Consider the following 9,749-nt stretch of genomic DNA (forward strand, 5'->3'; position numbering starts at 1 on the left):
TGTTAAGGATAGGGTTAGGGTTAGGGTTTAGCATTTTTTTAGGTTTAAGGTTTTGGAGTTTAGGACTTTTGGTTTAAAATCTATTGTTTAGTGTTTAATGTTTCGGTTTTTGGTATTTCAGGTTTGGTGTTTCGTGATAATGTTTTAGGGTTAGGGTTAGGGTTTTTGTATTTTTTTAGGTTTTAAGGTTTGTGCTTTAGGATTTGAGGTTTAAAATCTATAATTTATTGTTTAATATTTTTGTTTTTGTATTTTGAACTTAGGGTTTAGGGTTAGGGTTAGGGATACAATTAGGCTTGGGTGTAGGATTAGTTTATGTTTAATTGTTTAGATTTTAGCATTTGAGGTTTAAAATATATGATTTGGTATTTAATGTTTGGGTTTTGGTATTCTGAGCTTAGGGTTTTGGGTTTATGGTTTAGGGTTAGTGTTACGGTTAGGGTTAGTGTTAGAGTTAGGGTTAGGTGTAGAATTTTAGTTTTTTTTTTAGGTTTTCTATTAGGGTTTAGTATTTGAGGTTTTATATCAATGGTTTAGTGTTTATTGTTTTGGTTTTGGTATTTTGGGCTTGGGGTTAGGGTCTATGGTATGTTTAGAGTTAGTGTTAATGTTAACATTAGGGTCAGGGTTAGGGTTAGTGTTTTGGGTTTTTAAGGTTTTTGGCTTTAGGGTTAAGCATTTGAGCTGTAGTAGCTATGGTTTAGTGTTTAATTATAGGGTTTTGGTATTTTTGTATTTGGATTTTAGTGTTTAGGGTTTGGATTAGGGTTCTTGTTGAGGATAGGGTTAGGGTTTAGTTTTTTTTTGATGTTTTAGGTTTTTGGTTTAGGATTTTTGGTATAAAATCTATGGTTTAGTGTTTAATGTTTGTGTTTTGTTATTATGGGCTTGGGTTTTGGGTAAATGGTTTAGAGTTAGGGTTAGAGTGTATGTTTTTTTAGGTTTTACGTTTCAAGGTTTACCATTTGAGGTTTAAAATATATGGTTTAGCATTTAATGTTTGGGTTTTGGTATTTTTGATTTAGGGTTTCAAGTTTAGGGTTAAGGTTAGGGTTAGGGTTAGGGTTTTTGGTTTTTTTAGGATTTTGGGTTCTGGGTTTAGGATTTGTGGTTTAATATCAACGGTTTAGTGTTTAATGTTTGGATTTTTGTATTTTGTGCTTGGATTTAAGGTTTATTGTAGGGTTAGGGTTAGGGTTAGGATTTAGGTTGTTTTGTAGGTTTTTGGGTTTGTGTTAAGGATTTAGTTGTAATATCTATGGTTTCGTTTTTAATTTTAGGGTGTTGGTATTTGGATTTTGGGTTTAGGGTTTATGGTTAAGGATAGGGTTAGGCTTAGCATTAGAGTTTAGGTTTTTTATTTTAGGTTTTGGGTTTCGAGGTTTAAGATTTTTTGTTTAATATCTATGATTTAGTTTTTAATTTTTGGGTTTTGATATTTTGAGCTTTTTTTAATTTCAACTACCCTTTGGGGTGGGGGTAAGGGGCTGAGGAGCACCCCTAGGCCTTAACATTAATAGGCAAACTAAATACAAAGAGGGGGGATTAAACCTTATCTCCGGTCCTATTGTGGTTCAGAGTATACTTTAAAAAGAAAGTTGTCTCTTCCCCTTTCAAAAATGACTAAGAAACTAAGCATGTAAAAGAGAGGACTCCTCTCGATACAATGGTTCTAGGAGTTTAAAAAAGGGATACTCTCCGTTTACATTTTAAAGAACATAAAAAATATGTAACCTATTCAAAGAAGCTATAATTTTAAATCATAGGTAAGTTGAAAAGGTGATACACAATATAGGGAGGTTCTTTGATCTTCTTGGTCTTCTTCCTTCTAAAACATGGCATCCCAATATGTCTAGCTGATAATAGGCCTTTACTTCTTTAAGTATGTTTTGACTATTGTTGTGGTTGTGTTTGGTCACCTAATTTACCTCCCTGAAGATTTGTATATATTTGAATTCCTGTGTCTAGGAGATAAGTGTTTTCAATCTTTCCATCTGTATACAAATATGCCATTGTGTTGTTTATTCTTGCAGAATCCAATTCACAGTTAACAATGAGTCCACTTCTAGAATGATTTTCCTGTAGCCTAGTTCCAATGTACAAGTCATTCCAAATATGGCTGCACCTATTTCTGCTTGATTGCTTGATCCTTCTCCAAGGGGAGATGTGTAAGCCATTAATATCTTGCCTGTGTGATCTCTCAATATACCACCTGCCCCAATCTTGCCCGGGTTTCTCAATGCACTTCTATCTGTGTTGATCTTGATCCATTGATCAAGTGGTCTTGTCCATGCTACCATTTGCACCTTGATCTCATGCACACACCTTTGTGCTAACTGAATGATTCCTACCCATGTAGAAGGTCAATTCACCAACGGAAAATGAGAAGTTATTAATTTATAGTTGTTATTATAGATTCCATACCCTTCTACTATTGGATGTTTTGCCTCCATATTTACTAGAATATCTATTCTTCCATAGATTCCAGTAGATGAGCATAGGGGTGGCCTGTAAAATGAGTTCATGAGATTCATTTTTGTGTTTCATTGTCCACCACTGTAGAATTAGTTGTTGCAGAGAACTATGATTAATTTAAACTCCAGCCATAGTTGCAAAGATTCTCCAAACTTCTGCTGCTAATGCTCCATTGCTGAAAATGTGATTGATTTAGTCTGTACCTGACGTGTTACAACAACAGAAACAATTTGCTGGCACAATGCCAAAAATGCTTAGCTTTTCATTAGTAGGAATTTTTCTTCTTAAGGCTCTCGTTAATAAAAAAGAAGCTTTGAAAGGAATTTATTTATGCCAAATGATAAAAGTTTATTTGAGACATAGGTCTCTTTTCCCTGATTTCGTTCCAAGCTGAAGAGCAACTAAACTGCCCGTTGGAGTTGAGTTTCAGTAAGCTTGATCTTAAAATTGCTATTGTGGATGAATTGTTGTTGCTGGGATGTTTACCAATGTACATGGAGGAGCCTGTTGAATTATCATATGATAGTTCCATTGCCCTTCTATCCACAATTGTCAAACGTGTGACTGTTGGATGATAATTGAGGAAGCTGACCTTCACCTAACCAGTTATCCCGCCAAAAGGAACATGTGCTAGAATTTAGTCTCCATTGAATGTGTTGCTCAAATTTATTTCTAATGTGTAGTATATGCTTCAAGATCAAAGAGTCACCATATTCCCATTTCTTACAAATGGGATTGGATCTTTGGCAATACTTGGCTTCTAGGAAATTGCTTATATTGAAAGGATAAACAAACATCTTTCAGTTTTCTCATTCCCACCGCTCCTTCCTCAGCAGGGTAGCTTAAGTTCCTCTATGATGCCCAATGGTACTTTCTTTTTTCACTCTTCATTCCCCAGAAAAATCCTGCCATAAGAATTTTAATCTGTTTTAGCACTGTGGAAGTAGGAGTTACTGCTGAGAGTAAGTGAATTCGGAAAGCTTGTAATACATGCCTAATCAGAACTGCCCTTCCCCATAGCTTAATTTTTTGGTCTCCCACCGTGTAATCCTGCAAATCACCTTATTGTCAAGGTTAGAAAAATAAATAATCCTAGGTCTACAAACGAAGAGAGCGCATCCAAGATAAGTATGAGGTACCTATTTTGTTTGAAGCCAATGATTCATCTAATTCTATCCTTTGTACTATTAAATACAGTTGAATTCACCAAGAAGTGTCTTTCATCACTATTGATCAGTTGTCCAGATGTTTCCTCATAATTCTTGAGAGTTTGCCTGATGAGTTTGAGAGTTTTGGCTCTTCCAGAAGTGAAGATAATGGTATCATCTGCAAAGCTCAGATCATCTACCTGGGGGTCTTTCACTTCCATGAAGTAACCATGTTATTCAGGATGATTTATGCAACCTATTGAAGGATCTTGAGAGCACCTCTGCATCTAATATAAATAAAGCAGAGGAAACGGGGTCACCTTGCTTGATGCCTCTAATGGATTGGAAATAACCAAATCTCTTCCCATTATTAATAATGGAATACAAGTCATTGGCCATAACACTCCACACCATATCAATGAAGACCTCATTAAATCCCATCGTCCTTAATACCAGACAAATATAGGCCCAAGAGACCATTTCCTAAGCCTTTGCCATATCTAGCTTCATAATGACATTACTACCAATCTTAGGATTTTGCATTTGATTATAATTTCCTAAGCCAACATGAAGTTTTCAGAGATACTTCTACCCTTCACAAATGCAAACTGATTGAGAGAAATCAAATTGGAATAATAAGGCTCAATCTTTTTCTCAATAGTTTGGAGATGATTTTGCTAATGAAATTGCTAAGGCTAATAGGCCTGAGTTCCTTAATTTTGTTGGGGTTACTCACCTTGGGTAGAAGCACAATGAAAGAAGGTGAAAAATATTTTAGAATCACTTGACCACTGAAAAAATCCTGCTGCAGACATGGGGTTCATGAGGAAGACCACTTCTCTCAATTCTTCCATGTTAGGAATGTTGATGAGTCTGTCATTTTGTTCCTGATTGACCATTCTAGGGATACTGTCTAATGTATCTTCATTCATAACTTTTTCTTCCCCTGTAAACATTTGTTTGAAGTATTCACAAGCAGCTTTACCAATGTTTTCTTCTCTCTGCAAAAATTCCCCATTCTCACTAATTATGTGAATGAACGACATTCTCATTCTTTCCCTTATCAGAGAATCGATGAATTTAGAGTTGGTGTCTCCCTCCTTGAACCATTGCAGTTGAGATTTCTGCTTCATAATGGAGTCTTCCAATTTGAGAAACCTAATGTAATTAACATTAAGCTCATGGAGTGTCTCCCTGTTGATATCACTATTATTTTGTATAAGCTACTCTTAAACAAACCTAACTTTTTCTTCAAACTCTCTAACTTCTAAAAAGATGTCCCCAAATTCTCTCTTAGACCATGAACAAAGAGTGTTAGAAAATATTTTCATCTTTTGATGGAATCTTCACATTCTATTTCCTTCCACCTTCCTGTGCCAGCAATTTTTCACCTTGTCCATGTAATGAGGGGTTGTCTACCCAGTAGTGAAGAAATCTGAAATACTGAATGTGGATCTCCTCTTTATTGACTATCTACATTAACAATGGACAATAATATGATCCAGTAGAAGATAAATGAGTAATGGTTGTTTGGAGCATCATGTCAAGCTAAGTATCATTAATAATGTCCCTATCAAGTCTTTTCCATATTCTGTTGTTGATACCTCTCTTGTTAGACAAAGTATATTTTTTACCACTAAATCCGAATTCCATTATCCCACAAACCCTTTATAATAGCTATGAAAAACAAGATCTTTCTAATGTTGTAAGGTATCACTCCCAACGTTTCATCAGTAGCTGTTATTACATTATAATCTTCCACTTAGCACAAAGGCTTGTCCAACCCATCAGCCTGTTGGAATATTTTATCCCATAGAGGTCGTCTGAGATGCTCTTTACATTTGCCATAGACAAAGGTAATGCTGAATTGATTTTGTCCCTCCTTATGTTTAAAGTCACAAGTAATTGTTGCTTATATTCATCCCTACCATCACGGTCAATATCACCATTCCAAACTAGCCAAATTTTGCCATTACAATTGCTCATATCATTATCCATGGCTAATTGAATTTTGAAGTTCATCACATTAAATTTGTCTACAAAGGGCTCCAGAATAGCAATGATAGACAGTTGATGCATTTTCTTGATCATTTAAGTCTTTCCATAACTCCCAATGTGTTGATCCCCCTCACATTCCATATGATTTTACTAATCATTGAGATGCTTTAGAAGAGAATAGTCTTGTATTTGGTCTGCCAGCTGTGACAGTTTTAACATCTTGATTCTTGAAATGAAATTTCTCATGTTGCATCCTTCTTGGAGGTAGACCTTCATTTTGAGTTATTTGGTTAAACTCCTCTTCAAGGGCATGATTATTCTGAAGACTGAAAGCTCTTATCAAAGCTTCACTAGTGTCATCATCATCATCAGGGTCCTGAACATACTGATTATCTCTGGCAACCTCATCTTCTGAATTTTCCATTTCATACTCATATATGAGATGTATAGTATTAACTTGACAATAACATTGTTCTTTATCTGGAAGGGACCTTGGAGATAGTGTCATATTTTTCGCTTGTAAATGAGGGTTGTCCAGTCTCTGCTGATTATTTACCATCAAGAATTTGTTGCATGTTTCCTCTTTCCCTTCCCGTTCCCCTTCTTGTTCACTTTCCTTTTGCTTGTTTAACCTTTTATTAGCTGCATCTCTTTTATGCTTGCTTTGTTTGTTTTTGATCTTTGTGGTATTTTAAGATTTACTATTGGTTGCATTATTCCTCATTTACTTATCTTTGGTTCCCTTGCTTTTTTTCTCACTGTATCCAGATTCCTTGTTCAATATTTCCTTATTTTCTGCATTAGTACCTTGATTTTTTTCTTCTTTCTGCTGTGTATTTAGTGCCATCTTCTGTTTCCTAGCTTGTTTTTAATGTTTGGTGTTAACATGGGCTCTATGTTTAGGGTTTTGGTCTGTGTAATCCCCCTCATGCACAACATAAGGTAAACTCCCCCCTTTGGTTACCCCTTCCTGCAGGTTAGTGGGGTTCTCCTGACTTCCCCCATCCTTCCCTCCTTAAGCTACACCAATCATAACCTTATTCAAATGTATTTTATTGGAGTTATGTTTTATAGCTGTGATACCTGCCTTCCTGTTCTTGTCTTCATTTTGTTGAGCCTTTCCTTGCTGCTTTGGACTGCTACCCGGATCCAACCAGCAGTGAATTTCTTGTATTGTGTTTTTCATTTTATTTTCTTCCGCTCTTGCTTTAGTCATTTCTGTATGCATAGGAAGATTAGTAATTTTAAGGATTAGTATTCATACCTGCTTGTTTGTACATGCAACTGCTAATTTTCTCTTGCTGCCTGACTGTTGTTGTAGCTCTCCATATTGTTTTTTGACCAGCATCATCTTGATGTTTTTGGTTTTTAATTCTTTGAGAGTGTCATTCATTCTTGTTTTGCTAAATTGGTTGTTTTTGTTTATCACTTTCCTCATAATGTTGTTGCAGCTGGTCTTTAACCTCCTTTGTTATGCCCTCTTGATTTTCCAGATCATTTTTTTGCTGGTTTTCTTTACTTCTATTTTTCTTCTAATTTTCCTTTTCTTTCCTCTGTCTGTATTCCTCATCCCTTATCTTGGATTTGCATTCTTCTATATAGTGTCCTTTGTGTATGCAGTAGTCACAGTAAGGAGAAAAGTTTTCATATTCCATTGGTTGCCATATGCCTATTGTATCATCTTCATTATGTAACCCAATCCATACATGTCTAGGCCTAGGCTTGGTCAAATAAATTTGCATCTTTACCTTAGCGTATCCTGCCCTAAATCTTTTGATAGAGGTTGTACCAAAGTGTAAGACCTTGCCTATAGATTCAAACAAGGGAGTGAGGAAAGGTTTTTTGAAATAATGCCATGGTAAGCCTGACAGTAAGATCAAAGTAGGGACAATAGGTTTCTCCTCTTTCGTAGTAAACAAAGATGTCCAAGCTTGAATTCTCATGAGTTTACCCTAAATGATCATTCTCTGCTTGCTCCAAACAATGTTGCAATCAAGTTTATTTTGGAGGTAGCATTATAATGAGCAATGTTGACCCCCCCCCACTAAGCTGAGTTTGTTGAATGAAGCTTTAACTAATGGGCTCAACCTTAGGCATTGTAGTACTAAACTTCCCAACCAAGGTATATTTACAGTCCACAATAAGAGTGTGCATATAGTCATGCATATCAAATATCACTGCGTGTTAGCCTTGTTTTAGTGGTCTGTGTGGGAGTGGTTTTTAACAAAAAATTTGGACACTTAGCTGCATGGATGTGTCTCAGTATAGCCGCCAAAGTTTGGACCACTGTATACGGAGGTGGTTCAGAGACATGTTCCTGATTGCTTGTAGGAAGAAATTTATGATTGATGGGTTCATTTTATTTGGGAGTGGGAGCATTTTGGTTGTAATTAGGGACTACTGTGGTTCTTTTATCAAAATTACTAGAGATTTTCGTGAATTCTCTATGAGAGGTATTTTAGGCACCACCCTTTCCTAACTCTGACTGTTGAATTTGCCCAACATTCCCAGCCACATGTTTTTAATTTTTGTTTCTTTGGATACCAAAAGTGTTGTCAATAGCTCCTTGTATCTTTTGACTAGGCATAACATTTAAATTTCTATTATCATGCACATGGCCAACAATAGAATTATTATTGATAAGATTAGGATTAGAAGTAGAAACAAAGTTAGAATACTTACCTGATCAATGTTCCTCACCAGGTTGATATTTAGACTTGTGATATTGGTCCTGTCTTTGGTCCCTTACATTTTCCTGAACGTCATTTTCCTTCATACTTGTCTATGCTATTTCGACATTATTCTGAAGTTTATCCAATGGATTGTCCCAAATGAGACCTATGAAGCGCTTTCTACATCTATTACTTCCATTGAAGCCTGGCCAGTCTTATCTTGGTGATTCTAATTAGCCACACTTGCTTCCATGGTTTCAATTTTCCATGTTCCTCCTATTTGAATCATTTTTATTGCATTTTGCTCAGTAGTTTCAGCTAAATTTTGTTTTTGAACTAGATGGTTAGAGATATTTGTACGATGGACATCATGGCCAGTAAATAGAACTCCGCTATCCTTCTCTCTATCAACTTGTGTTTGACTTACGTAATGTTGACCAGAGTTTTATCCTTAGTGATATGACCTTCCATTCCATTTGATATTGTTGTAAGATGGAGAATTCTCCTTTGTAGTAAACCCCAGTAAGTAGTTCGTCTCAAATCATCTGGTAGGAGATTCAATTATGGGATTGACTATCGCGCAGCTCGACTGAGACATTCCAAAATTTGCCTTATCTGTTCTCTCGATTGACGAGGTGAAATTCTGCGATTTTGGAGTATGTTGTAGTTCTTGATGAGCATAATCGTTTCTATTAACTTGTTGTTCTTGATTCAACCTAATGTGATCTGGGAAATAATTTCACGATTCCCTTCAGCTTCATGGATGGATGGTTTCATCTTCTCCGGGCGCCCCTTTTGGGATTGAACTGACAATCTTGAAGGTCCCGCTAGCAGCTCAGGCGCCATGTAAAACAGGCTGAACTAGTCGTTGGAGAGTTCCTTTTAGAGAATTTAAGGGAGTGTTCTGCTTAGTGAGATAAGTTAGAGAGAGAAAAATTTGAGAATTGGGGAAGCAATATTATGGGCTTGGGATTTTGGGTTAATGGTTTAGGTTTAGGGTTAGGGTAATGTAGGGTTAGGTATAGGGTTAGAATTTAGGTTTTTTTTGCTTTTAGGTATTGTATTTAGGATTTGAGGTTTAAAATATATGGTTTAGTGTTGAACGTTTTGGTTTTCGTATTTTTAACTTAGGTGTTTTTTTGGACATAGGACTTAGGGTTTAGGGTTTAGGGTTAGGGTTAGGTGTTGTTTTTGTAGGTTTTATGGTTCACAGTATAGCATTTGAGGTTTAAAATCTACGGTTTAGTATTTAATATTTGGTTTTGGTATTTTGGGCTTAAGGTTTTGGGTTTATGGTTTATGGTTAGGGTTAGGATTTGCATTAGGGTTTAGGTTAGGTTTTTGAGTTTAGGGATTAAGATTTGAGGTTTAATATCAATGGTTTAGTGTTTAACATTTGAGTTTTGGTATTATATGCTTGGGGATTACGTTTTATGGTAGGATTCGGGTTAGGTTT

This window comes from Solanum pennellii, chromosome 3 (genome assembly GCF_001406875.1).
Source record: "Solanum pennellii chromosome 3, SPENNV200".
NCBI lineage: Eukaryota > Viridiplantae > Streptophyta > Magnoliopsida > Solanales > Solanaceae > Solanum > Solanum pennellii.